We start from the raw sequence: 24,420 nt of genomic DNA on the forward strand, positions 1-24,420 counted from the left end.
TTGGGGACAAGTTGACTGAGCTCTTGTAGCGTATGGATTTGTCAGATGACATCAAGCATGGAAAGAAGCAGGCATTTGCAAGGGGAACCTTCTAGTCCTGCTTAACTTATTTGAAGTTAAACTCTCCAAATGTTGGGGAAGAGAGGAAGGAGGGGAAGAGAGGAGGAGAAAATGAATGTTATATCTCCCATTTCAGTTTCACCATTTGCTTCATAAAATGATGCTAAAGTACAAGTCACTTGATTTTACAATTTTTGTACCCCACATTCTTTGGGGAAAACACTGTGAGACCTAGAAGCTTTTGCTAACATATAGCATAGTCTGGAGAAAAGTTAGTGTGTTTATGCTGTGTTTTGTAACTGACCACTAATTCCCTAAATTAGCTTGTACTTAACTCTCTCTTTGTGTAACTGTGTAATGGGCTGCTGAGTCAAATATTTTACTGACTTCAATTTGTGATAAGCGTGCTAGTCAAATGCTGTGGTGATGTGCATTAAATGAGTTGTAAGGCAATGACTGAGTTACGCCGTCTTCCCAATGGAGCGCTAGTAAAAAACTTTATAACTTACAAACCATCATAACTGTGTATATGCCACATGAAATAAGGTATTAAAATGTTTTAGAGAGCTTTAAAAGTTTTATTGGTACTTTTTTGGTATTGCTCCACCTGTAAAGCTGGACTTCCTTAATTAGTAAGGACCTAAGCTCAGGAAAAAAAAAAAAGTCTGGGAAATACTGGACCCTTTACATTTTAAGTACTCCAGCTAAAGTCAGTGTTGCTGTCACACAGTTAATGAAGTGTGGTTAGACCAATTGGTTGTCCATCCTAGGCAGAACATTCACACAGATTAGTCAGTACATTCATTTGGGGTTTCTGATTCAATTTCAAAGTGAGCTAAGTTCTTGGTTTGGGGGAATTATTTTATTCTTCCCAGGATCTGGCTGCTCATTAAAAGATCGCTGCACACAGAAGAGTCATTAGCTGTTCTACACATCATAGCAGTATCCAATCAAAGCGGTCCTAGCTCCAGATGGATGGGTCAGTAACGTTCTTGTCAGAAAACATTTCTTATGAAAGGAAGCAGTTGGACATTCCAACTAATTTTAAACTCACAGCAAGCATATGAATCCTGTGTCCCAGAAAAATCAGGAGGTCACGTTTTTTGCAAATGCTGGCTTCCCCTCCGTGGTAGTTTGTCTGACGGACATGTGCTTGCACACTTCCCAATAAGGCCTGGAGCCACAGAGGTCTGTGGTGATCTGCAGTTTAACCCTTTCTTGCAGTTGAATTTTTCTGCCTTGACAAGTACCCAGCTTGTAGTATACAGATTACATAAATTATACCAGGGGCTTTGTTAAGCTTACCCTAATGCACAAAATTTATGGCCCAGAAGACCTCCATAAAAGAGTTTCTGCTTTAAGGTCTGCCAGTGGAGTCAGGAGAGGGCAAACAGAAGTACCAGCCCTCGCTGGTACTCAGCAGAAGGGGGCAGCTGACTGGGATGAGGCTGTTGAATAATGGGGAAAGTATAGCAAGGACCAGCTCCCACCACAACACCCTAACCCCACTCGAGCACTGTTGTAGAAGATCCTGTTGGCTCTGACCCCAAAGAGCTGTGCCATGGTTAGGGCTGAGATGTTACACAGACTCTGAAGCATCACCCAGACTTCCCAATAGCATGCCATCCAAAAGGCATCCAAGTAAATGCTGAGGATGATTTCTTGCTTAGTATACCACTGCAGCGCAAACTATCCCAAGAAAAAGCTACTAGGGCAGTAGGAGCAGGATTTTAAACAGGCCCGTCGGAAGCTACATCTGCACTCCAGCTGGAGGTTCGACTGCAGAATACTGAATAAGTTTAAAGTCACTGGTGAGAGGGGGATGGTACTTAGTGTTACAAATGAGACACGGAGGCTCTGCTACCAGCAGTACTCCCCAGTTACGAGGACCTGAGGTTAACTCTAGCTCTACTATACGTATGTACGTTTGATTGCAATGTGGATAGTAAGTAAATGGCAGGACCCGAGAGTGGTTTAGCACTAGTCTACTGCTCTCTCAATATCTCTGTAGGAAAAGGGAACCCGCAAGTTTCTGTGGAGATTGTGGTGGAAGCTAGTGAGCTTTTCCATCCAATAGATCTACAGAGAAGGATCTTTAGCCTAGTTTACCTGAAACTGTCAAATTTAACCATTAAAGTCTCATAGTATTTTACATCTGTAAGCAAGCGTTGCTAATAGTTAAAAATTAGGGCCTGGCAAGAACCACCACACAACTACTTTGTGTATAACTCATGGTATAAGAACATTAGAAAAGCATTTTTAATCATAGCTGAAATACCAATATGTGTTTTTAAGATTTGGTGACTAGACCATAAGGATGTCAATATAATCCCTCTATCCAGGGCTTTGCACTTCAGTTGCTGTTTATCCAATATACATTTGTGGAATGTAAATATGATTTGAAACATCTGCATCACACTTGTGGAGTGTCAGCTGGACATTAACACTTTTCTGTAGGCAGTTCATAAGTTTTCCCCTGCAGCCTCTTTCAGGGACCATCTTTAAGTCAGAGGGTGAAAAGCAGAACATGGTAGTTTCAAAAAGAGTTAGGAATAGCTGTCTTAGTCCATAGCAAAGCAAGAAGCAGCATATCATGTAATTCTGTAAAAACAAAAATACCCCTTACTCCAATAAACACCCACATCCTGTCTTCAGGATGAACCAAAATTTCCTTTTTCTTTGTCCCTGATCCAAATTACTCATCTTTTTGAAGAAAAAAAAAAAAAAAAAAAAAAAAAGATGTTATTTGTTGTTATTAAAGTACAAGTGTTCCCAACACAGTGGTAGATTTTCTAAAGGACTCTTTTTTCAGGTCAATGAAACTGGGCAGAACACTGCGTGGTGGTAGTCCTCTGCCTCCAGCACACATTTCCACCATGGTCTCATGTGCTGAGCTGACATCACCTCCTGCTTGCTCTCCTTTGCTCAGCACCTTTCTAATTCTGTCCTTCTGCTTCTTTCCTTCCTTGTCTCCCGCCTTCCTCCCACACTTAACTTGTGGCAGAGTCCATTAGCTGAGAGACTTAACTCACCAAAACCAGAAGAGAATTGCCCATGGTTTTGCTGCCTTTCCTGTCAGCTTGGGGAGCTGAGCTGGCTTACGGAGAGTGGTGTGAAAATTAGGCTGTGGGATTTTACTTGCATGCTGGATTTTTCATACCTTATGCTCTAATTTGTTAACCAAGACAAGATCTCAGTTTCAACAAGTAGCTGCTAACTATAGTTACTCTCTAAGTGCCCAGGAAGCAACAAGATTTATTTCTTTCAATATTCCCTCTAGAGTCATTAGGTATTTCACTGTGGCTCCATGGAGCAATAATAGTATCTAGACAAAACATCCTTGATTTTTAAGTGCATACCTGGGAGCAATTATGTTCACCTTCCCTCCTAAGTTTCCTCAACACACCAAGTCTTTCTAGCTGCTTTGCTATTAGCTGCCGGTGTCACAGGCAGCTAATAGAATCACAGGTACCATGTGGCATGTGATGAACTTACCACTACCTCCCATTTTAACTCTGAAAATTTGAAATGACCATCATCATTGCTGAACAACATTTGGGAAGCCAATGCACAGTTAACTTAAGTGATTAACCAAGTCTGTGGTAAAGCAGGAAATCTAAGCCTATGTCATCTAAAATCCTAATTATATGTTTACTGCACAACTGCATATGGCAGAAGTGTAGATACCAGATTACTAGGCATATATTCATAAATTACAAACTTTACCCTAAACCATAGTTACCCCTGCTCTTGCAAAACATAAAACAAGAATGATGATCCTTTCTGTTTTCGTCTTTGCAAGCCATGAGGTACTTTGGGAAAGAAAGCAGTGAACTACTTTTATTCTACTTAAAATGCACCACACAGTGCCATGTATACTTACTGGGAGAAAATCCCAAATGGAGAAAAAATAATTTAGAAGTCTTTTACAATGGGATTTGTTACAGGAGTGTGAAAAGATTGCCACTTAGCAACCCTCAGTTATAAAAAACTCATGGCTCAAAGTCTGATAGCTGCAAAATGACTTCAGTGTTTTTTGTGTAGCCCGGCAGTCCATAAACAAGACAAATACATGCTTAGGCACCCCAGCATCTTCAGGTATTTTCTGATACTGTCTAAAGGACTCATTTCATGCAAGATTGCCTTTCTTATGTTAGACAAACTTACCGTCTTTCTGCAACTCAGAGTTCTGCTTTTCAAGGCCTTTGGATATTTGGAGATCCTGTCGACATCTCCAACTCTTCAGCACCGCCTGTCACCACATCGTACTCCCATTGTGGAGCTGTCAGAATGGCTCTGACCCTCTGTTGAGTTGTGCAGAGGAACCACAGGCTAAGTGGGTAGCACTGACAGATATGCATTGATGTGGATCTCGCTGGCAGAGTTAAGAACTATTTTTGGCTTTTTATTTTTAATAGTCACAAATCAGCAAGAAGTGAACTGGAAAGTGAATAGCCTTCTCCAGTAACATTAAGAGGTTATACTCTTTAAAATGTTTCTTTTTTTGGAAATGTGAGTACATATAATTGGATGACTTAGCTCATAATAACCCATATGTGAGCTTAAAGTTGAGAAGATTGGTAAAGCCATTGTCCCTTAAAACTATCTAAGTACTTTCTTGCTTTCTCTTGGCAACCATCCTAAAATAAAGCACCTTACCTCAAAATAACCTCCTTTTTACTCATGGGGACCACCACATTTGCTGGGAGGATGGAGTCACTCGGTGGTACCCAAGCCTTAAAGCATATTCATATATTCGCACATTTAGGCAGAGAAAGGAATGGAAAGCATTCCCCCACCTCCCTTTTCAGTGGCAGTCATTTTGAACATAGCTAGAGGTAGGATGAGGTTAAAAGTTCAGGAAAGAGAGAGAACACAGAACAACATCCCATACACTCACTATAACTGTGACAAGGGGCTTAAAACCCTTCCCATGTATTGCAATATACAGTACCCACTGCAAGTAACCCCCGATCCTGTGTGACTGTGATTACAGTTCATTTCTCTGCCAGGAGCAGGGCAGGACACTCTGGAGCCCAGGCAGGCGGTGGTGTTTTCAGCAGGTTCTGCTCGAGGGTTGAGACCCAGCATTCCCAATGAGGGCAGCTGCACTGTGGCATTGCCATGCAGCCCAGCTCCCTCCTGCAGCCCCGCTCCACTGCCACGGCAGCTCCGTGGTAAGGATTGTGCTCCCTGCCCTGTATTTGTGTGCAATAACCATGAGAAAATGTATATTTATTTTCTGTACATGCTCTCCTCCTCACAGGGAAGTGCAGATCAGGATTTCTATACAACACTGTATTGAAAAGGATGGAGAGGGACTGCTGGTTTCTCCCAGGCTTGTGAGCTGCCATCAGAAAGTGGCACTTCAAAATGGAAGGGGCAAGTGAGACCCCATCAGCCAACAGCAAGCAGACCGCCCCGGAGAGGCAGGGATTTGCCTGCCTGGAGAGGTAGAAGATATTTGAGAGTGCTCGTATTGGAAGAGGGTTCTGCTTTTACTTTGTTAGGGGTAGACTCATCCTTTATTCTGATTTAGACAGAGTATATTTAATAATGCTCATCAAAAATGAGAAATGATTCACACAGCAACTTTTGATTGTGTCTGGATGACACTGAAACACAAGATTAGACAAATTAGCTTATCCCAGATTTGCTAGCCTTGAATTTCTGAGATTAGAAATAAACCAATTAGCATACATTGGAAGTGAGGGGGGCCAGAGCATAGATTCTCTGTTCCTGTGTTTCACTATTCCCACTTCCAACAGCACAAACAATAACCCAAAGAACCCTGCCTTTTATTTCTGCTTAATCTACATGGGGGTGAATAATTTTTTATTTCAGTTGTTGTTGGGGATTTGTACACTACCTTAATTCACTGGCTGAATCTAACCCTTATCTCGAAACTTTCCACAGTAGTATTTAGCTGCTGCCATTCAAAGCCTTCTTTCAGCTATCAAGAAAACTGCTCTGGGCTCACAAATATCAGCAGCTTAGTGGGAAACTGTGAGGAGCCTCATATTCCAGAGAAATCTGTTAAAAATAATTTGATCACTTTCATCTCCAGCTCCCCACCTGCAACTTGTCACATTTTAGTGGGCACTTTATCTGTTACGCTGCTCCCTGACTTCTTTACCACAGTAGGGAATCTGCCAGCATTTTTTTTTTTTTCAGTCAATATTATCTAGGGTTTTGTTCACTGATAAGTGAAGATTTGCTGTAGTGAAATAACAACACAAAGCCTCTAACAGGTGCTGTGATAATTGTTCCTTCTAGCAAAGATCTAATTCATATGATAATCTATCATCGTCTGACAATTCATCCTAACTGATTTTTAATGCTATATTGATCTCAGCTTCCATAATTGGCTTCTTCAAATAGTTCACTTTCTTCTTCTCAGGGAAAGGGGAATTACAGGGTTTGTTTCTTTTAGCCTCTATTGCTAACTGGCAAATGCTACCATGGAATTTAATTCTCCATAACATTTTTTTTAAAGTAGAATCAACATTTCTAGAACCTAAATAAAATACTGTCAGCTTGCATGTGATCTTGAAATCTTTATGTAAGCCAAGATTTCTCACATGAGAAAAGGAATTATAGCTAATGAAATTGAATGGTCGAAATTTCTCTGTCTTTAAAAAGCAATTATTTGATTGCTTCACACACAAAGAGTGTCACTCCTCATAATATCTCAGCTGGAAAAACAAAAAAAGAAAATAAAAAAGGATTTTCAATTAAAAAAAATATAAAAAGAGATGCTTGCAGGCCATTGTGGATATCTTTCTGAACTGTTGTATTCTAACCTGTATAAATCAGCAGCCACAGATGCAGTAGCTAAGCTAACAAGGATGTATGGTGCTCTGTGACCCTCATCGTCCCTATGCATCTGAAAACAGAACTCAGAACTATAAGGTTACTGCAAATGCGGAAAGTGGCAGTCATTCAGCTCTTTCACCAGGCTTAGCAAAATCATAAGAATAAACAAAAAGAGAAGTAAAAACACATAATCAGTTCTTTGCAGAAGGATGGGGGAGAGAGGAGAATTTTAGGTCATCTAACAGCTAATGTAAACTACAGGGTGGATTCCTTCCAGAGCTAAGCCTGTGATTACATTAATCACACACACCGGAGCTAATGCTATACATTACACTTCCAGGATTTCAATAGCGTGTTAGAGCTACAAAGGAGGGAAACAGTCCCCAATATTGGGCACACTATTGATAGAAATAAAGAACAGGAAAATAATTGCTGAAACAGCTAGTCGGCTGAATACTGAGGAAACAGTGAGTGAGCAATTATCGGTTTGTAATCAATGTGACCGTTACTCTCTTCTATAGTCTCTTTTTGAGCACATCTTTTGCACCTGGCACTTCAGCGAAACAGCAGCTGAAAGAGGACTCTGTAACGTGTCCACAATAGACGGCTCCCCTGCCTTCAGGAGCAAGTGGCCATTTCAATGGCTGCAGATGTGAATGTAAGAATGGACACTGCTAGGTACCATTCTCTAGTCATAATGCCAAAGTCCTTGTAGTCAACAGTTGGAGCTATTTAATTCGTGATACAGTCTTTATTCTAAAAGGTCTCAAGGAAACACTGATAGCTTCTACTTCAGATGTCTCAGAAGACTGTGTAAATGATGTGTTGGTTTAGAAGGTCTCATATATGTCCTATATTTACTTACAGTAAAGACATTCATTGGATTTTGCTGATGCCATCTACCTGAATGGATATGCATGTCAGCTGTTTAGCTTGCTGAGTCCTGAACACAGAAAAAAAAAAATAACTATGTTATAACTGGTTCTCATTAAACTGCTAAATGGAATACTAAAAGGTAGCTTAAAATCAGGTGTGTTTAATAAAGCTGTATTTGAACTGGCACACATACAGGTCCCATGTGTTTTTCAGTTCGCTAGTTTTGCAAGTTTATCATCTGTAGTACCTATGCTTAAATGTTACTTCACTCCAATAAAAACAGTCTTCATTTGCAATTTCTATCAGACATTGCTAAGTAAGTCCATGACCAGATTTGTTAGCTAACCATTTGAGGCAGCATAACACACTCGTTGAATTTACTGTATCTTGGAAAGTTATTAATGTATTTATATTAAACATGGGTTTAGCGGGCTAAAAAACAACATCAAAAAAACAACACAGGAGCATGAAGAGGGAATTTTCTGTAGGAGATATACATTTTTACTTTGTGCAGAACTGTACAGAGCACTCACTTCCCATGGTTTACTTTCCTTGTTAAACCTGTGGAACTCCCAGAAAATAAGTCACAGGCCAGAGTTTCATCAGTGCAATTACACAAAAATTCCATGTTGAAGAAAGCCGTGTGACGGGAAAGAGTGTTTTCCTGTTTCTTCACCAAAATTTCTTTGCAGGGAGAGTGCAGGAGGACCTGCATGGCAAACCTCTCCTGAGGGCTCCATGCCCAGCCCAGTGTGTCTGACATTCTTCCAGCTCCGACCGCTTCTGCCTCGTCAGATCTGCTGTTATGACTCAGACAAGGCAAGTCCCGACTCCGACCCAGATCCCGAAACAGATCAGTGTCCCAACAAGACTGTGTAACACATGTTCATAGCCAGAGTGCCAAAACTAACCTTGGCCATAGGAATTTGGTGTCCTTGCAACTCCAGAGACATTACATTCCTCAAATGTGATAAATTCGATGAAACACGAATAGTAGTTTTACAGATTTGCCTCAAAACGCCTTTCACATTCACATTCAGAGTCACAGAAGCCTCTGATTTGGGACTCCACCATACCTCCACAGTACTTTGTTTGGTTGCTTACATGGAAACACAACAGTAGGAAACTATTTTATGTAATTTAGCAGTGAGAAAGAGAGTGAAGGAGCCAGCATTGTGTGATCATCCAGCTCTCTGGACCACCATCGAGCTGTGCATAGAACAAAATTCGGTCATCTCTGTTCTACAGCAGCACCAAAGTGCAACAGGTTTCTACCTGTCTTTTTTTTCAGATTATGAAGCTCAAGTAACTAATTAGAAAAAAGAAACTGACTTTTAATTAATAATCATGACCACGGGTAGATAAACTTATGCTTGCAAAGGCTTCAACAGATGTTTTTCATTGTAATGGCTGAGATCCAGAATCTTTTTACATTCTTATTTTCTTTCCTCAAACTGAAATAAAACCAGAGGTCACTCCAAATCTCTGTGTGTGTGTCTGTGCGTGAAGAAAGTGGACACATGTAGGAAAAAAAAAGAGCCCTCTAAATAGGAGAAATAAATCAGAAATACCACAAATCAGGATAAACTCAGATTTTCTGAGTGATGCAGACATTTGGAAATAAAAGCCATCTGAAACATCAACTTAAAAAACATCACAACTTCTTTTGAAGCGAGATTTCTCAATGAGGAAAGCAACTTCTTTGGCTCAAGGAAGGTACAGTGACACCATGAAGCTCATGCAACTTTCCCAAATACTTCAGAAACCCATATAAACTCATCCAAACCAAAAAGGAAAATATAAAACAAGATATTTGACTCAGAAACTAGCCACTAAAATGTCAACTGGTTACAGAGAGCTCCACCTGCCAAGGCTGAAATCTAGGACAAAGATCCCAGAGGGGTCAAAACCCTGTGATCTTTACTCAGATCAGAGTCCTATTAGCTCTAAAACTTCCCTAAAAATGAGAGAAAATACCTATACTACACAGTGAAACTAGGACTAAATGTTTTTTATGGAAGCAACATGCCTGTGGAAGGTGCCAGGCTGCTTGTCCCAGAAAATAGAAGACAGCTATAGCTGAGGCAGAAGTAGGACTTGCTTGTTGATCAACCTGCCATGACCTGAGGCAGGACAAAGAGTTCAGTCTCCCTGCCTGCTTCAATCCTTGGCTTGTGAGCTTTCGTAGCCAGCAAGGGTGCTAATTAAAGTCAACTGTGGTGTTGACACATGTACTGGGAGCTGGGAGGAGACCAACCTCATTTTTACAACAGTATTGCACAGAAAGAAGTTTTGGTTGGTTTGATTTAATGACTTGATTTGAGTCGATAATTTACAAGGGGTAGGTGTTGTATCCCACTGCCAGTCTTCTAAACCAGACAGCTTTGTACAAGATCATATTTATGTAACAGTCCAGGCTCAGCAGTGACATAAATAAGGGTATAAATTCCATGCCAAGTCTAAATGAGTAATAAAGTAGTTACAAAGTAGTGTGCCTGTATGCTGATTTGGCATTCCATGTGTGTGCAGAAGCAATTTGGTACGCTATGGGGACAAAATTCAGCCCTGGCATAAATCAATGGGAGTCACACCTATTGAGCACCAGAACTGAAACAGGACTCAAAAGCATTTTAGACAGTGCAGGAATTAGTGATGGGAGAGATATGTGAAGGGCATATGGAAGAGGAACAGCACAGAAGGTGAAAAAAGCAGCAAAAATGCAAGAAAAGAGGAGGGTAGGAGGTGAACAGGACTTTCTAAGTTCTTTTTACTGTTCCTATTCTTCAACTTGAACTTGATTTTTTTTTTTTTTTTTCTTTTTAAGCCAAATTGTGTGATAGATTGGGGAACACCTCAGAAACACTTAAAAGCCTTTTAATGATCAGTTACACCTGATGAGTAACAATCATTCAGGTCAGTTCTGAACGAGGTCCAGAGACCTCTGCAGAATTTCCATCTGCTCACCACAAACAGCTTCAGGGGAATTTGGCCACCAAATATGCTTGAACCCATAGTGTTACAGTCGAGGTGAACTGAGCCCAACATACACAGTTTTCTAGACATAGTTCCCACAACAAAGGGACCCAGAGTGATAAAACTGCAGGAATACAAACACCCAGACACATGGAATGAAGGATACTGCAAATCGGTGTGAAAACAGAGAACTATTAAGATGTAAGACTGGTAGCTGAAAGCAGGCATGATTTTACCAGGTGGCTAAGGCAGTTCAATGTGACTCATTTTATCAGGCACACTTGCATCACAAAAAGTGAAGGAGAGCTGCATGTGTCTGTTGCTCCCCTATATAAACTGAAGTATTCCTTTCAGGGTTTATTATTGCACCATGCAAGCCTAGAGGAGACCAGCAAACAATGGCATATGGTATTGCCTAACAGGTTCCAGATTATCCAAATAGTTGGTAAGTGGGCATGCGGGAGCAATGCAGAAGTTCTGCAAATTGTCACCATACATTTCAGACATTTATAAGCTCTCAGGTGTTGATCACAGGGGTTTATTTATATACTATGTGCACAGTGCTAAAGTCCTCAGCGCTAACAGGGAACAGAAAGCAGCTTTTTGCCATTTTTTGGTTAGGTATTTTTCAGACTGAGAACTTGTTACCAGTTTCAGACAGCAGGTTTTGATATCTTAGTAAAAACTTAGTGATGCCACTTTTGAACAAACTTCCACTATGCAAATCTCTACAGACATTATAGGCATGGGCATTTGTCTCATTGTTATGTATAAATGCACTTGGATAACCAAAATACTCTCTGATATATTTTCTGAGGCTTCCCAGAGCAGGAAACAATAAAATTCAGGATAAGGTATGGGTATATGAAATCTCCACCATCAGCAAGCTGTGTGATTTCACTACATCTTTTTTGTGCATATCATCTGCGTTTTGATACCAAACTTAGTAGAATCTACTTAACTGTATTCAAATCACATTTAAATTAAGTGGCACAGTTTCTGAAAATGTTTCTTTGCCACATACTGAAAGGATGCTTAAAATTGATGGTAAGTGTAAATTTATTACAATTTTTTACCTATTCGATCAAGATACTGTCAGTCCTTGCTGGAAGTTTCATCCGCATACACTTTGAGAAACACATTGAAAACAACAAAATGCTGTCATGTTTTGCCCCAGTGCAAAAGTTCTTTTCTTCTGCACTACTATAGCAAATTGTAAAATTAGAATTGCTCTTGGCTTCTTAAAAAAGCTCGGGCCTATGCTTCCAAAGGCTACCAGAAACATCAACAAATACACATCACAGCACATCATCACCACCCACCAAAACACTGCTTGATGAGAATTATGAATACTTCCATGACAACGAGTAAAAGCTAATAACAGAGAGGGAAATGAGGATAAATACTTTCCCATTGGTATATAGACCCATCAGAATTTTTTTCAGATCTTTTCCTGAGAACAGAGAGGATGGAAACTCCAGGGGAAGCTCGGCTCTCTTGTGGTCTATGCTAACCAGAATAAGGCTGATGATGTTGCCTTTGATTAAACTCAGAACATTTTCCAGCCAGCTTCAAATAACATCCAGTGTATCTAGCCCCTGGCTAGACTCCATCAGAGGGCAAATGCTGGGTTAAACGGTAGGTTATCTAACCACCTGCTTGAATTAGACAGATCTAGGTTAAAACATGCACTCCAGTAATCACAAGCTTTTAGTTCATCAGTGTCTACGGCAAGGCTTATGCATGAGATCACAGTAAAGCATGTGCACTGTCAGAGCTGGGCTAGGAAATGTTGCAGGACTGCCTTGACTCCTAGAAGGCTCCAGACATTCTTGACCTTTCTGGCATCGAGCAATCTAAGGAGTCACACTGATTCGCAGACCCAGACATAATTGGGACAGGAGAAAGATCCCACAGGATCCCTGACAGGCTCAGTTCTACACAGCACAAGTTTTCCTGTGCAAGAGCAGACGTGACCCCCCCTACCAGTCTCGAAGGCGGTATTAAAGTTTAGTCATAACTGATAGAACAGGCGATAAGAACAAATTGATTGGCATATAACTATGTTAATTGTGGCACCCACTTCATTCAAGATTGAACCTCAGCAGCTCTATAAATTGGATATTAAAAAAGAAAAGAATTTGGTGTATAACATTGAATCTACTTTCCTTAAGCAAACTGAGATTTACTTATCAAAGACACACCATCATTTGTTATAGAATGTCATAAAATGGTGAGAATTCAATATTTTAAAGCCCATGTGCAGCGTTTTAATAAAATATTCTACCAATCATGCAGGAAATTTCAAGCATCCTCTTTAGATCAGGCTGGATTTACCCAAGGGTAACAGTTGATTAGTTTTCCTTCACCAAACAAATTTATGTGCTACAGCTCTCTGGAAGTAACTTCCTGGATCAACAGCTTAGTCATCTGCTCCCAGGTCATCAAATTCCCTCATGTACACACTGTCCCTAAAATCTGATATATTTTTCCCCTCTGCCCCTCCCTCCCCACCTTACTGCAACTGAAAGTTTGCTCCAGAAGCTGACTGCTCAGGTTTACACCAGACCTGTCCACACCTGGCAGAAAGCACTGAAGGAGTGTACATCCCAGAATTAGTTCAGGTTTAGAGAACATAAAATTATGCCACTGGCAACTAGGACTCACTGCATAAGACAGCCCAACTGTTGTGCGTGAAATAGGTGTAAAAATGGTGAAAATCCTTTTGTTGCTACTGTCTCATACAGTATCCTTGTGAAGATTACAGGACAGATGAGCTGTGGTATCCAGGTTTTCATTACCACAGTGGGGCATAGTTTGTCGAAGTCTCCCAGGACTCCCTGACTTAGTTTCCCAGGAGCAATCAGTAGCATGTTCCAGGGAAAATCTTCTAATCTGCTGCTGGCTAGCTAACATCAAGCTGAGGAACAGATGGTATGATCCTTTAGGAAAATGGAAATAGATGGGCTGAGATGAATTAGACCATTTGGACCTATTTATCTGATGAGAAATGAAGCCCTGAACTGGCACCACCTTTTCCTGAGGTGGCAGGGACAGCAGGAGATCTGAAGATGAGCAGGTGAGAAGGTATCAGAAGGTACCTGATGCTCAGCTGTACATCTCCTCTACAGCAAACTGTCTAACTAAAATTAGCACCTTCTCGAGGCGTAGCTATCAAAGTAGGAAGCTAGGTAAGAATGGGTGATACTGACAGAAGAGGGAGAACTCTTCTGTTACAGTACATTTCCAGGGATTATCCACTAACAGGGTTTTGTTAATCTTTTTTTGGACTCTTTCCTGTAGCCACAGCAACTGAGAAACCACTGTTTTCTCCTGTGACCAGGAAAAATACTGTTCCCTCTTTGTCAACAGAGATCTGGCAACAGCCTTCATGATTTGATTATTTTGATTCCTATTGTCCTGAAATATTCAGCCTCCCTGAAAAAGCTCCAGTGAATAAGTAAGTAAGAGGCTGGTTGAGGTGTTCCCAAAGTCATCTTTACCCTCTGAAGTGCCTATACAAGAGTTCTTCAAAGACCTCTGCAGAACTGGTTCTTAGTGACCATGGTGTTTGTTATACAGAGAGGCTCCTCAGGTGGTTCCTGTGTCTTTGTCCTGGTGAGGCAGGATATTATGAGTGGGTGTGGGATGGGACCTTGGAGGCCGCACCGCAGCCATGCTCCTTCAGAGCTAAGCAGCCCTGTAGAGCGTTGCACCAGCAAAGCTCCTGCCAGGCTCTGAACCGGTGTGTGTGTCTGGGCTTGGGACTGCACCTTGCTCTTGCATTCACATGGATTTAGCTGTGCACATGAGAAGGGTGGTGAGGGAGACACACTGGATCAGGCCCTGTCCCCTTTGCTCTAGGAACCTTCCTTTTCTTCTTGCCCAGCTGGTTAAATGGGGAAGGAAAATGCAGGGGCAGAGGCAGGATTCTCCCTGTCTCACTCCTCTCCCCATTTGTATGGAGAAATAAAACAATTAAAAAAAAAAAAAAAGAGGAGGAAAAAAGCAGTTGTCTTCTCCCCGCAGCAGGAATCACAGTGTGAACAGCTACTGAGTGACAGAGTAAGAGTAGGAGGTTGGGCTCCGCTGCCTTTATTCCTCGGTGCATGTGGCTCACAACAAAGGCCATATGCCCTGATCCTAGACATCTTTGGTCTTTTATGCAGTCTTCAGCATGCAAGTAGCTCTATTAAGCAGTATTAATTATTACAGCATATGGCTGTAAAGATAAAAATAAGAAATATCTTACTGGTCCTTTAATTAAAATAGCTATACAGCTAACCTCTTATACAATGTTTGTAGACAGGAAGAAAAGATAAATTAATAGTCTTTTTTGCTGCTGCAGTTATTTCCAAGGCACTCCCAATTTCTGCACAAGCACTTAATCTTCACAGAGATTGGGAAAAAAAAAAAGAAAAAGAAAAAGAGTTTAGAATAATACCTGTCAAAGTATGAGCTTATCTGTGAATCGTTCGTTTTGACCATTCACTATCAATGACATGCAATTTGTCCCATGAAATATTCTCTGCTATCTCAATGGGTGAGATAGTTTTTTACAAGAAAAATAGCTGAAGAAGGCTAGGACAGGTTTGTGAATGCCACCAAGTGAACTGCTATTCAACAAAAGATATGAGACAGATTCTGTTCCTATTACTCTCGTATTTCTAAGGGACTATTCAATGTAAGATTGATCAAGTTGTCAGTTACAAATGACATCAAACAAAAACTTCTGTGGTTTATTGATGAGTTTATTTGCAATGCTGCGTTTTCTGTTCTTTGCTCTTGCTGAAAACCAAAGCATATGGAATTTACTCAATATAATGAAGCTGATTCTTTATCTGCCATATTCTGGTACTGAGCCATTTTATATGCATTTACAAATAAAGCTCTAAGGTATAGTTCATTTCCCATTTTTCTTCCTCCAAAACAGCAGAAGTCTGCATACTGCTTAGAATTGTCATACTACCGAGCAACAGAAATGTTCGATGGGATCTTTTCCATTTCAATGAGATGGTGGCTCAAGAAACAAACCCTTGAAGTAGAAAACTAATTTTATTCCACATATACATTTTGACACAGGCAGCCCAGTTGATTAACAAAACCGGTTGCTTAAAATATTAATCTTATTAGTAAAAATAAAGGAAACTCTATTACTTCTCATCCTTGCACTTTTAGAAAACCACTTACTTTACTACTAGAAGACAGAGACCTGAATGTTTCAGTAGAAGCAAATGATAAAAAAGCAATCCCCATTTTGAAATGTGCCTCAAATTTTGGAAAGAAAATACAGCTGGACCCTCTTCAGTCTAGTCCATTAACCAACCTCATCAGGTTGAAATCCAGCCCTTTCCTATAAGCACCAGGCTTTTGTAGTGTTTTCTCAACCCACAGTCAGCCGCCCAGAGCACTAAGTGCTTGCATATGCATAAACAGAACAAGCCATCCTTCCCCTGTCTGCCCCTGAAAGCCTCAAATGCTGAAGGGGAACCTTTTAAGCAGGGTTTTAATTAGCACCCATTGTTCCTTGGCTGGCAGGACAGGCAGAAAGGCCCGGTGATTTGAAAACTGCCATCACAGTGGGAATCTAACTTTGCAATTGAATCAATCTGCAAACTCCACAGGACTTGTACACTGAAAATAAAAAAAACAGGGAGTAGACCAGGGCATTAATTATAGCGGTGTACTCATACTGCTACATTTACGGGTCTGCGAGCATTTCTCTCGTATATTTTTAAGAGGAAAATAGAATCATATAAATCCACTAGAGAATGAGACCTGGTCATACAAGTCTAAACATAAAAGTGAAATTCAGCATTAAGTCTACCGCTTGAACTTTAACTTGTAGCATCTGTACTACAGATGGTTATTTCTGAAAATGTCTGAAATGGCTAACTGGGAAAAAGGGATTTCAGGAGGAAGATATTCTTTGGCTTTAGTGGGCTTGGTATATAATAAGCAGGGGTTTAACAAAAACTCCTCGGTCTTCAGGAGAGAGGTGCATGTGTGATGATGCATGACATGATGCAGCCATTTCAAGAAAACCAGGCTGCAATAGTTGACTTGAATACCCCAGATGAGAGCTCTGAAGGCTATCTTTTCTAATTTGAACAGGTAAAACCTGACTTTTTGGTGGTTCTGCAGCAGCCAAGGCAAGGCTCACCCCCAGTCATTTTGGCTGCCCCTGCGGCAGACAGGCAATGCGTCTCGTCATATTATCTACAGCTATTACTGCAGACCTTCTCCTTGCCTTTTCAGGGATCAATGAGAAGCATATATTTGACTCAAAAAAATGATGGAAAATAAGCAAGGCAGTCAAAGCAAACTATACTCAAGCTCACTTATCAATACTGCGTATTTTATAGCTATACGGAGAATGCAATTATTTCTATCTAAATAGAAAGCAGAAAAATAACATCTCACCTTCATTATAGTTACATTTTTGAAAGATTCTTTCTGCATATATGTTTTATTTCTTCGCTACGTTTTAGCAATAATAGGTCCTCTATTTCCTATGAGAGGATGCACCATGAACAGTACTGTTTACAGGACAATGGTAACTGTAACTTGGAGACAAGAGGACGCTTCACTTTAAGTTAGACTTTGGAATTAATATAATAATTTTTAATGTTAAAATAAAAAACGGTGGAGAATAAAAAATATTCTTAAAAAATCTGTTTTATGTTAACTTAAGCAGTCAGCTCTAGGAGGGATTGTATCTACTTTCAGCGCCAAAAAATAAATTGAGGTTTTCTTATCAGCAGAAGTTTTCTTAGTGATGGCAGCTGAAATTCCCTGACATCGAGATGGGGGAACAGTGAAAAGGCCTGCTCTGAGGAACAGATATATTTATGGACCCTTTTCAGCTGCCTAGAATCTGATCTGAATCAAAACATAGATGTAGCCAGGAGCAATTTGGGAGCTACATGCAAAGCAAACCTCCTGCTGATTTGAAGAATGCTCTTTTAATTGCATGTTAAATATATCTTAAAAGTCCAAGAGAGCTGGCAAGGCAAGCTTTCAGAAGCTGAGAAGTATCAAAAGTAAAATTATCTAAGTAAAAGCAAATCTAAAAAGTAAAATCAGCTTTTTTCTCTGTTTCTCTCTTCTCATTCAATGCACAGGACGGGTAGAGTTCAAATAATGAGCAACTATGCAATATTTGTGCCTGTAGGCCTTATTTATTATACACAACTCATATCCTGCTCTGAAGACAGAGTTATTAAATTCCCCATGAACTTTTTCATAGCTCTACTCAAAAAATTGTATCTATGGGCTTTGTGAACAAAATGAACGTATTTTTACAGCATGTTTCTGAGGACAGGGTCACATTGCAAAAGACAAGTGTTATCATAGTTTCATTGGGGGGGGGCGGAACTTAAGGTCAAAAGGCCAAAAGTATTTTGGGCATGTAATTTAAAGAACCAGGACCTGATATTTTTGAGAATACTTAGCATTAAGAAGAGCTTCATCCTTCATCTATTTAAAACATCAAAACTCGGTTTTCTTCAGTCCAAGACCAGATTTTTTTTTCACTACAAATCTGCCCATATCCCTCAAGAAAGGCAGGCCAAAAAGGAGTGATCATCTGAAAAATTTTGGGCTCATTGAATGGCCACAAATCACAGAGCAACCCAAAGTTCAATGACAAGGTTCATTTCCACCATTCCTACCCGATTTGCCCTTAGCAAACAGGATTTCTACAAACAGAAGTGTCTTTGTTAAATAACTTTGATAGTTTCTCAGAAAAGTCTAGCTTTTCTATTTAGAGAGTATGATGTCCTGTGGCATAACAGCAGAGTCAAGGTCATCTGGATGTCTTCACACTTAAACATCTTCCTTATGGTAGGGAACCAAGCTCCTGCATAGTCAAGGAAGAGAGGTAAGTCCCTCCAAAGAGTTAACTCTGAGCACCTCAGTGGGGTGGATGACTCATGTCAGTCAGCATGACTCCTCCTCCTGGATGCCCCTATGAGCCCCTTGAATGGGAGGAGGATGGGGACAGATAGGCAACATGCCAGGGTATGGTGCATGAGAGAAAGAACTTTTTCAGGCAAACTACCTTCTGGCATATTTTTTTTGTCTTTCTTTGCTTAGCTTTGCAACATTATATGCTTCCAAGCTGGTATTTAAAAAAGAAAACACCTTGGGAATTTACTCACAAAAGCCTTGATTGGCTTGAAGGCTTCCCTTCTGTTCTCATATCAAAACCTGTGCTGGACATCCCCAGAGCTGGAAGGCACAGCGCCCTTGCAATAACTTCTGATTCTCGCAGGTATGGCAGGCTGCTTGCTGTGATGGGATCTGCACAAGCGGGAACGTATCCAGCACAGGCAGCTGTGCTGTGGAGTGTAAGAGATGTGTCCTACCTGCAGAAAAGAGAGACTCAGAAGCACCGTGATCATTTCTTATCCTCCAGAGAAAGGTGGCTGGGGCATGCACAGATCTCTGTCTATTCACGACCATCTTATCTATACTGCATCCCAGTCAGACCTAAGTTACCTTTGGTCCAAATCCCCTTCCAACCCCAGTTCCTCTTGCAGTATGATTCTCCAACCAGTCTCTTTCCCTCTTTAATTCCTATTTCCACCTCTTTTAGTTTTCCTGTTGCTGCTCAGCTGTACAAGCCTTGTTTCTTTTTCATTCCAATGCAACACCTTCTTTTTCCATGTTGCCAGGACTTGGCAGGAAATCCTTAAGCACATGGCTAAATGGATTCGATAGCCTGAACAGCCAAAACCAGTCTATTCAACTACACATCCAAGTCAAATATAAAAATATTCTCAGAAACAGAATTGTCAAAAGCTTACGAAGTTTCAACTCAGTTCAAACTACAACTTAAAAAAAGGCTTTAAAATGGGCCAGATTTGAGTAACAGAATAGCAGAGCCCTTTTCTGACACAAGGCTAGCCTGAGTCACTCCCACCCTGTGTCAGAAATGCACGTTCTTTTGTATTATACAGGATGGGATAATTTCATACAGACAACTGGGTGGTGTTTACCTCAGAATACCCTATGTAAGAAACATAATTGCTTTAGTAAGACAGAAAACCTCTAGCTGAAGAACATCTCCTCTCTAATGTTTGATGGCTGGGACTGTGCTCTAGAATATGGGATATATATGTGAAAATCCTCTGGAGGATCAGAAAGTTGAAGGAAGAAGGAATCAACTGGTAGGCACCCTGGAATAAAAAATGGGAAGTTACCAGCCTTTAACTTTCTTAAAATTCCCTTTCCCATTGACTTTCATTTTCTTGAAATCTTTACCCAGCTAAATACTAAGAAGCTTTTTCCTTTTCTTTTTCCCCTCTTCCCCAGCAATTTGAACCTTGGGATTCTCTACAATTGCTCACAAGAAGTGATATCTGGCTGCAAACCTGATTCGTATGGTACAGAGAAGCCTTGGACAGCAGTTCCAGTGAATATGATTTGGAAAACGGATTCTAACTTAATACTTGAGAACCTTGAAAAAAGAGAGGTGGAGAAAATTTTATAAAAAGCAAATACTTCAGGCACAAAACATTTGTTAAAAATCTATTTTCCATAGAAAAACAGTATCAATGGAAAGTGTTTAAACCATCCTAATAACCACCCTAGTAAATAATGCCTTAACATTGACTTTGACTTTTCACACCTTAAACACAAATGCACCTCTTTTCTTTCTGTCTTATTTTTAATTAAATAGAATTTTCCTACCACATTGTCCAAAGGTAGAGGAAATCACATAATACTCCTACCTTCCCTTTGAGAGAAAAAATGCTACGGAGTTTTTAATCTTTACCTCTCTTTTGCTATAGATGGCAACACCTGGTTTTACAAGCCAAGGTCACTTTTAGCTAGTTGTCATGGTGAATGAAAACACATGGGAAGTCGAGCATATAGCATTTAGTTTGGCTCTCTAGGAGAATTAACACACAAGAAACCCTGTCACGAAGAGGCTGTTTAACCAGCCTTTGTTACCTTTAACAGTCATCTTTTTGGCACTCACGTTTAAACAGAGAAATGAACCTTTTCCTCTCCTCAGCTGTAAATCGATACCACCAATATGTCCCTTAAGAAAAACATTAACAAATTGTATTAAATGCCTGATCAGTCAATAGAAGTATTTCCATTTCAATTGTCCATGGAAAGAAAATAAACTCTTTTTATGGCACTTTCAGAGGAAATTCTGGTTGTACATTGCAACCATTTTCAAGAAAAATACTTCAAAACACCTAACTGACTCAGTGCTAAATGTTTTCTGGGTAAAATGCTAATCATATATGTATCTGTGAGCTCTTAATGACTACTTTCTCTAAAGCAGAAGTTGAAAAAATCTGAAAAAAATATGGAAAATGCATTTTCAAAACCAATATTTCTTCTAAGCATGTTGAAAGAGTATATGAGAAAAGTTTTCTTAACAAAGTAGCTGAACTACCATAGATGAGGTTCTCCTAGAGGAACTCTCCTGGCAACTGCCCACTCTAGGTACAAATTAAAAAGCCAGTCTGAAGAGCATAGGAGTAGCTGTTTGAGGAAAGAGCAGTGATTGACATCAGCTGAGGAAAGACAAATATATGGTTGTTGTTTGAGCTTTCTCTGGAGGCTAAAAACCGTTTGAAGACAACTTAAATTGGAAAGCAAGACAGTTTCACTAGTGGAGAAAAAGAACAAGATGCTGAAGAAAAACCCCAGAAGAGTGCAATTTTTATAGAGCTGTGCTGCAGTTCACAGCAAAATCCTTTCAAATCAGGATATTTTTAGTGGAAATGATGTAATCTATCCCTTTCGATCACTAGTGGAATCTCCTAATACCATCTCTACATCTGGTTTGGAATGATACCAGGCCCTTGGATGTGCTTTGACCTGGATAAGAACATCACCAGCTCTTCCCTCTGTCCTAGCCTGTCCCTGCGGTAGCGAGTACATACACTCCTACAGAAGTCTGGGCTTAGCAGTTCAAAACTTTCCACCGGAAACCTGGCTGTATTGATTGAAAAATTTAGCAGTGATGTCATCTCCATGGCTTACCCTTTTTGTAAAGGGAACGTGCTCCTAGGAAAGAAAGACTAGAATTTATTTGCTGTTAGGTAATGAGAGAGAAGTAGAATCAGAAAAAAAAAAAAAAAAACAACAAAACACAACCCATAAAACTATCACTTGAATATCTACTTCAGGTTACACGTTCATTTTATTCAACCACTCTGAGTCAGAAGGGTTCCCTCACTCCCATACCCTCCTCCCAAATACTCCCATTTTGGCCCCTGTCCCCAGGAAGAAGTGCATTCCAGCTTTGTGAGGAGGATGGCTCCTTCCAACTCCCTTTTGCATTTTGGTTTGTCCCCTGCTGTTTAAAAAACAGTGATTTAAGGGATAATCTGACATGATATCTATGTAGGGACGTGGAAGGGATAAAGGGACCCTAATTATTCTTAGTGTCTCTCAAAAAAATAAAACTCAATATTCCTTGATGGAGCAAAACACGGAACAAATTGAGAAAGTGGAATAGAAAAGCAAACACCAAGCTGCCGTTTATGATGAGACTGATTCAGAAAATACTACTTTCTAATGCAGGCTCACATTTATGTATATAGCTTATAGAAGTGATGAATCCTACTTTTTTTCCTGATTACATGGAGTGCCATGATTGACCTGTGGCTGGGCAAGAGAAATATCCAAGATGGTGTTCACATGAATTCCCTGAGCATGCAGAGGGACAGTGTAAAGAATGACTGGGTTTAAATTATAACAGCTAGTGACCCCACAGATCCCTAAGCAGAAAATTAAAAAGAAAAAAAAGTGAGGAGAAGGATTTCTAACACTAGTGGCAAATTCCTTATTAATGTGTGCAGACAGCCTCACATGCAGAAGTGACTTTGGTGCACCGCTTTCTGACAGCTCATGCCAAAGCCATTTTGTAATGTTAAAAGGCTAAGTAGTCAATAGGAGGGAGAAGGGAGCCAAGCAGACTATTATAATTCATATTAGCCTCATAACACTTTCTATCATGTGCGGTTCAGAAATCACTAACGAAAAAGTGTGTTACATTGTCTAATGTTAAATGATTGCTCAGAAACAAACTCTTATCAGATGTATAAGTACAGAGGGTAGCCCAATGGCTGCTGCTGGAAACAACTACATACACCTCCTGGAAGAACATATCAAGAATCAGGGTCAGGATATGTCAGGAACCTTTATTTTATGCCTAATACATGTAACACTACATAGCTACTACATGTATCAGTATTACAGAAAATGTAGGAAAAAATCAATCCTGTATGCAAAGACAGAAAGAACAAATATTTTTTTCTAAACTGTAAAAATCCTGTCTCTCTCCTTATTTTTATTATGATGAAGTAATGACAGAGGAAAGACAGAGAAATCATTACATCTCTGCCCACATGGTGTTCGAGCAAGGGCCCAGATTCTCCAAGGACAATGTTCTTCAGATGTTTAAGTGTGACAAGAGGACATAGCCCCAATATTAACTGCACCTCCTAACAGACTACTTCTTCCAGCAGCTGCAAAAGGAGATGGTTAAGCCTCATTAGTTAAATGCCAGCTCTCTTTTAGATGCTAATAAAGGATGTGGAATAGACAGTAATTCTTCCTCCTTGTAATCAATACAACATAAATTGCCCAACACTGGGGCTCCAGGCGGAGGGGAAAATCTTTAGAGGTGAAGCGTGAGATCAGTGCATAACTTTTCATCTTTCATCCCAGAAATACTATTTCTATATTGTACTTTCAGATATAGGTCATGGAAGATATCTCAAAAACCATCAAGAGAAAAAAACTAACAGAATTTGTGTGAAAATGGAGCTGAGATGAAGGCTTTGTGGAGGAGACAAGAACCTGAGGATAAACATGAGCAATTAATCAGATAGCATAGGATAGGGAACACAAATCATGGAGGGACAAGCGTGGTTGTGAAAGAAGGTTGTACTGGGATTAAATATACATGTGTAAATAAACCAAAGTACGTAACTTTCCCTTTCCTAAGTGGAAATCTCAAACACTTAATCATAAAAATTCTTTGCTGAATGGGATGTTTCTGGTCACATTAGCAGGAAGCCAAAATCCAACCATTGTTTCAATTAATAATTTGAAAAAGCAAAGTATTGCAGATAAAATATACACATAGCACCAATGTTAGCGTATGGTAATGAAGACAGAGCATGTATACAAAGTGTTCTCGACTGCTGGATAAGACAAATTTTTCAAAAGACAAAATTGCTATGAGTTTTTGCTGTTACAGACTTATAAACCTGTGGCATATGTTAGAATGGAATTCTGAAATGTATTTAGAGTAGTATCTTGAAAAGCAACCTTTCTCGAGTGATTTAGGGTCAAAGCAGGCAAGCAATAGAACGTAAGCTTCCACTACGATGCTGTGGCCAAAGGGCTAATATAATCCATGGATGTATAGATGTAGGAAAATAGGACGATGACTTCATTTTTCCTTATAGCAAAGATGAATTCTATAGAAAGGTAGATATACTGGAAAAAATTTGAACTCTTAAAAGCAGAGTCATAGACTTGTTGAAGAGCCATAGAAAACACTCTATTGGAAGAGACTTAAATACTTCAACAGACTTAGTCCATTAAAAGAAAATTGAGATTCACTTCACTACAGTACATAAGAACATTTTTGAGAAGAAAATAGAGGGCCTGTTAACAGACAAGAAGGTATGATAATGGTTAAATGCTGAAGCT

This window comes from Patagioenas fasciata, chromosome 2 (genome assembly GCF_037038585.1).
Source record: "Patagioenas fasciata isolate bPatFas1 chromosome 2, bPatFas1.hap1, whole genome shotgun sequence".
Taxonomy (NCBI): domain Eukaryota; kingdom Metazoa; phylum Chordata; class Aves; order Columbiformes; family Columbidae; genus Patagioenas; species Patagioenas fasciata.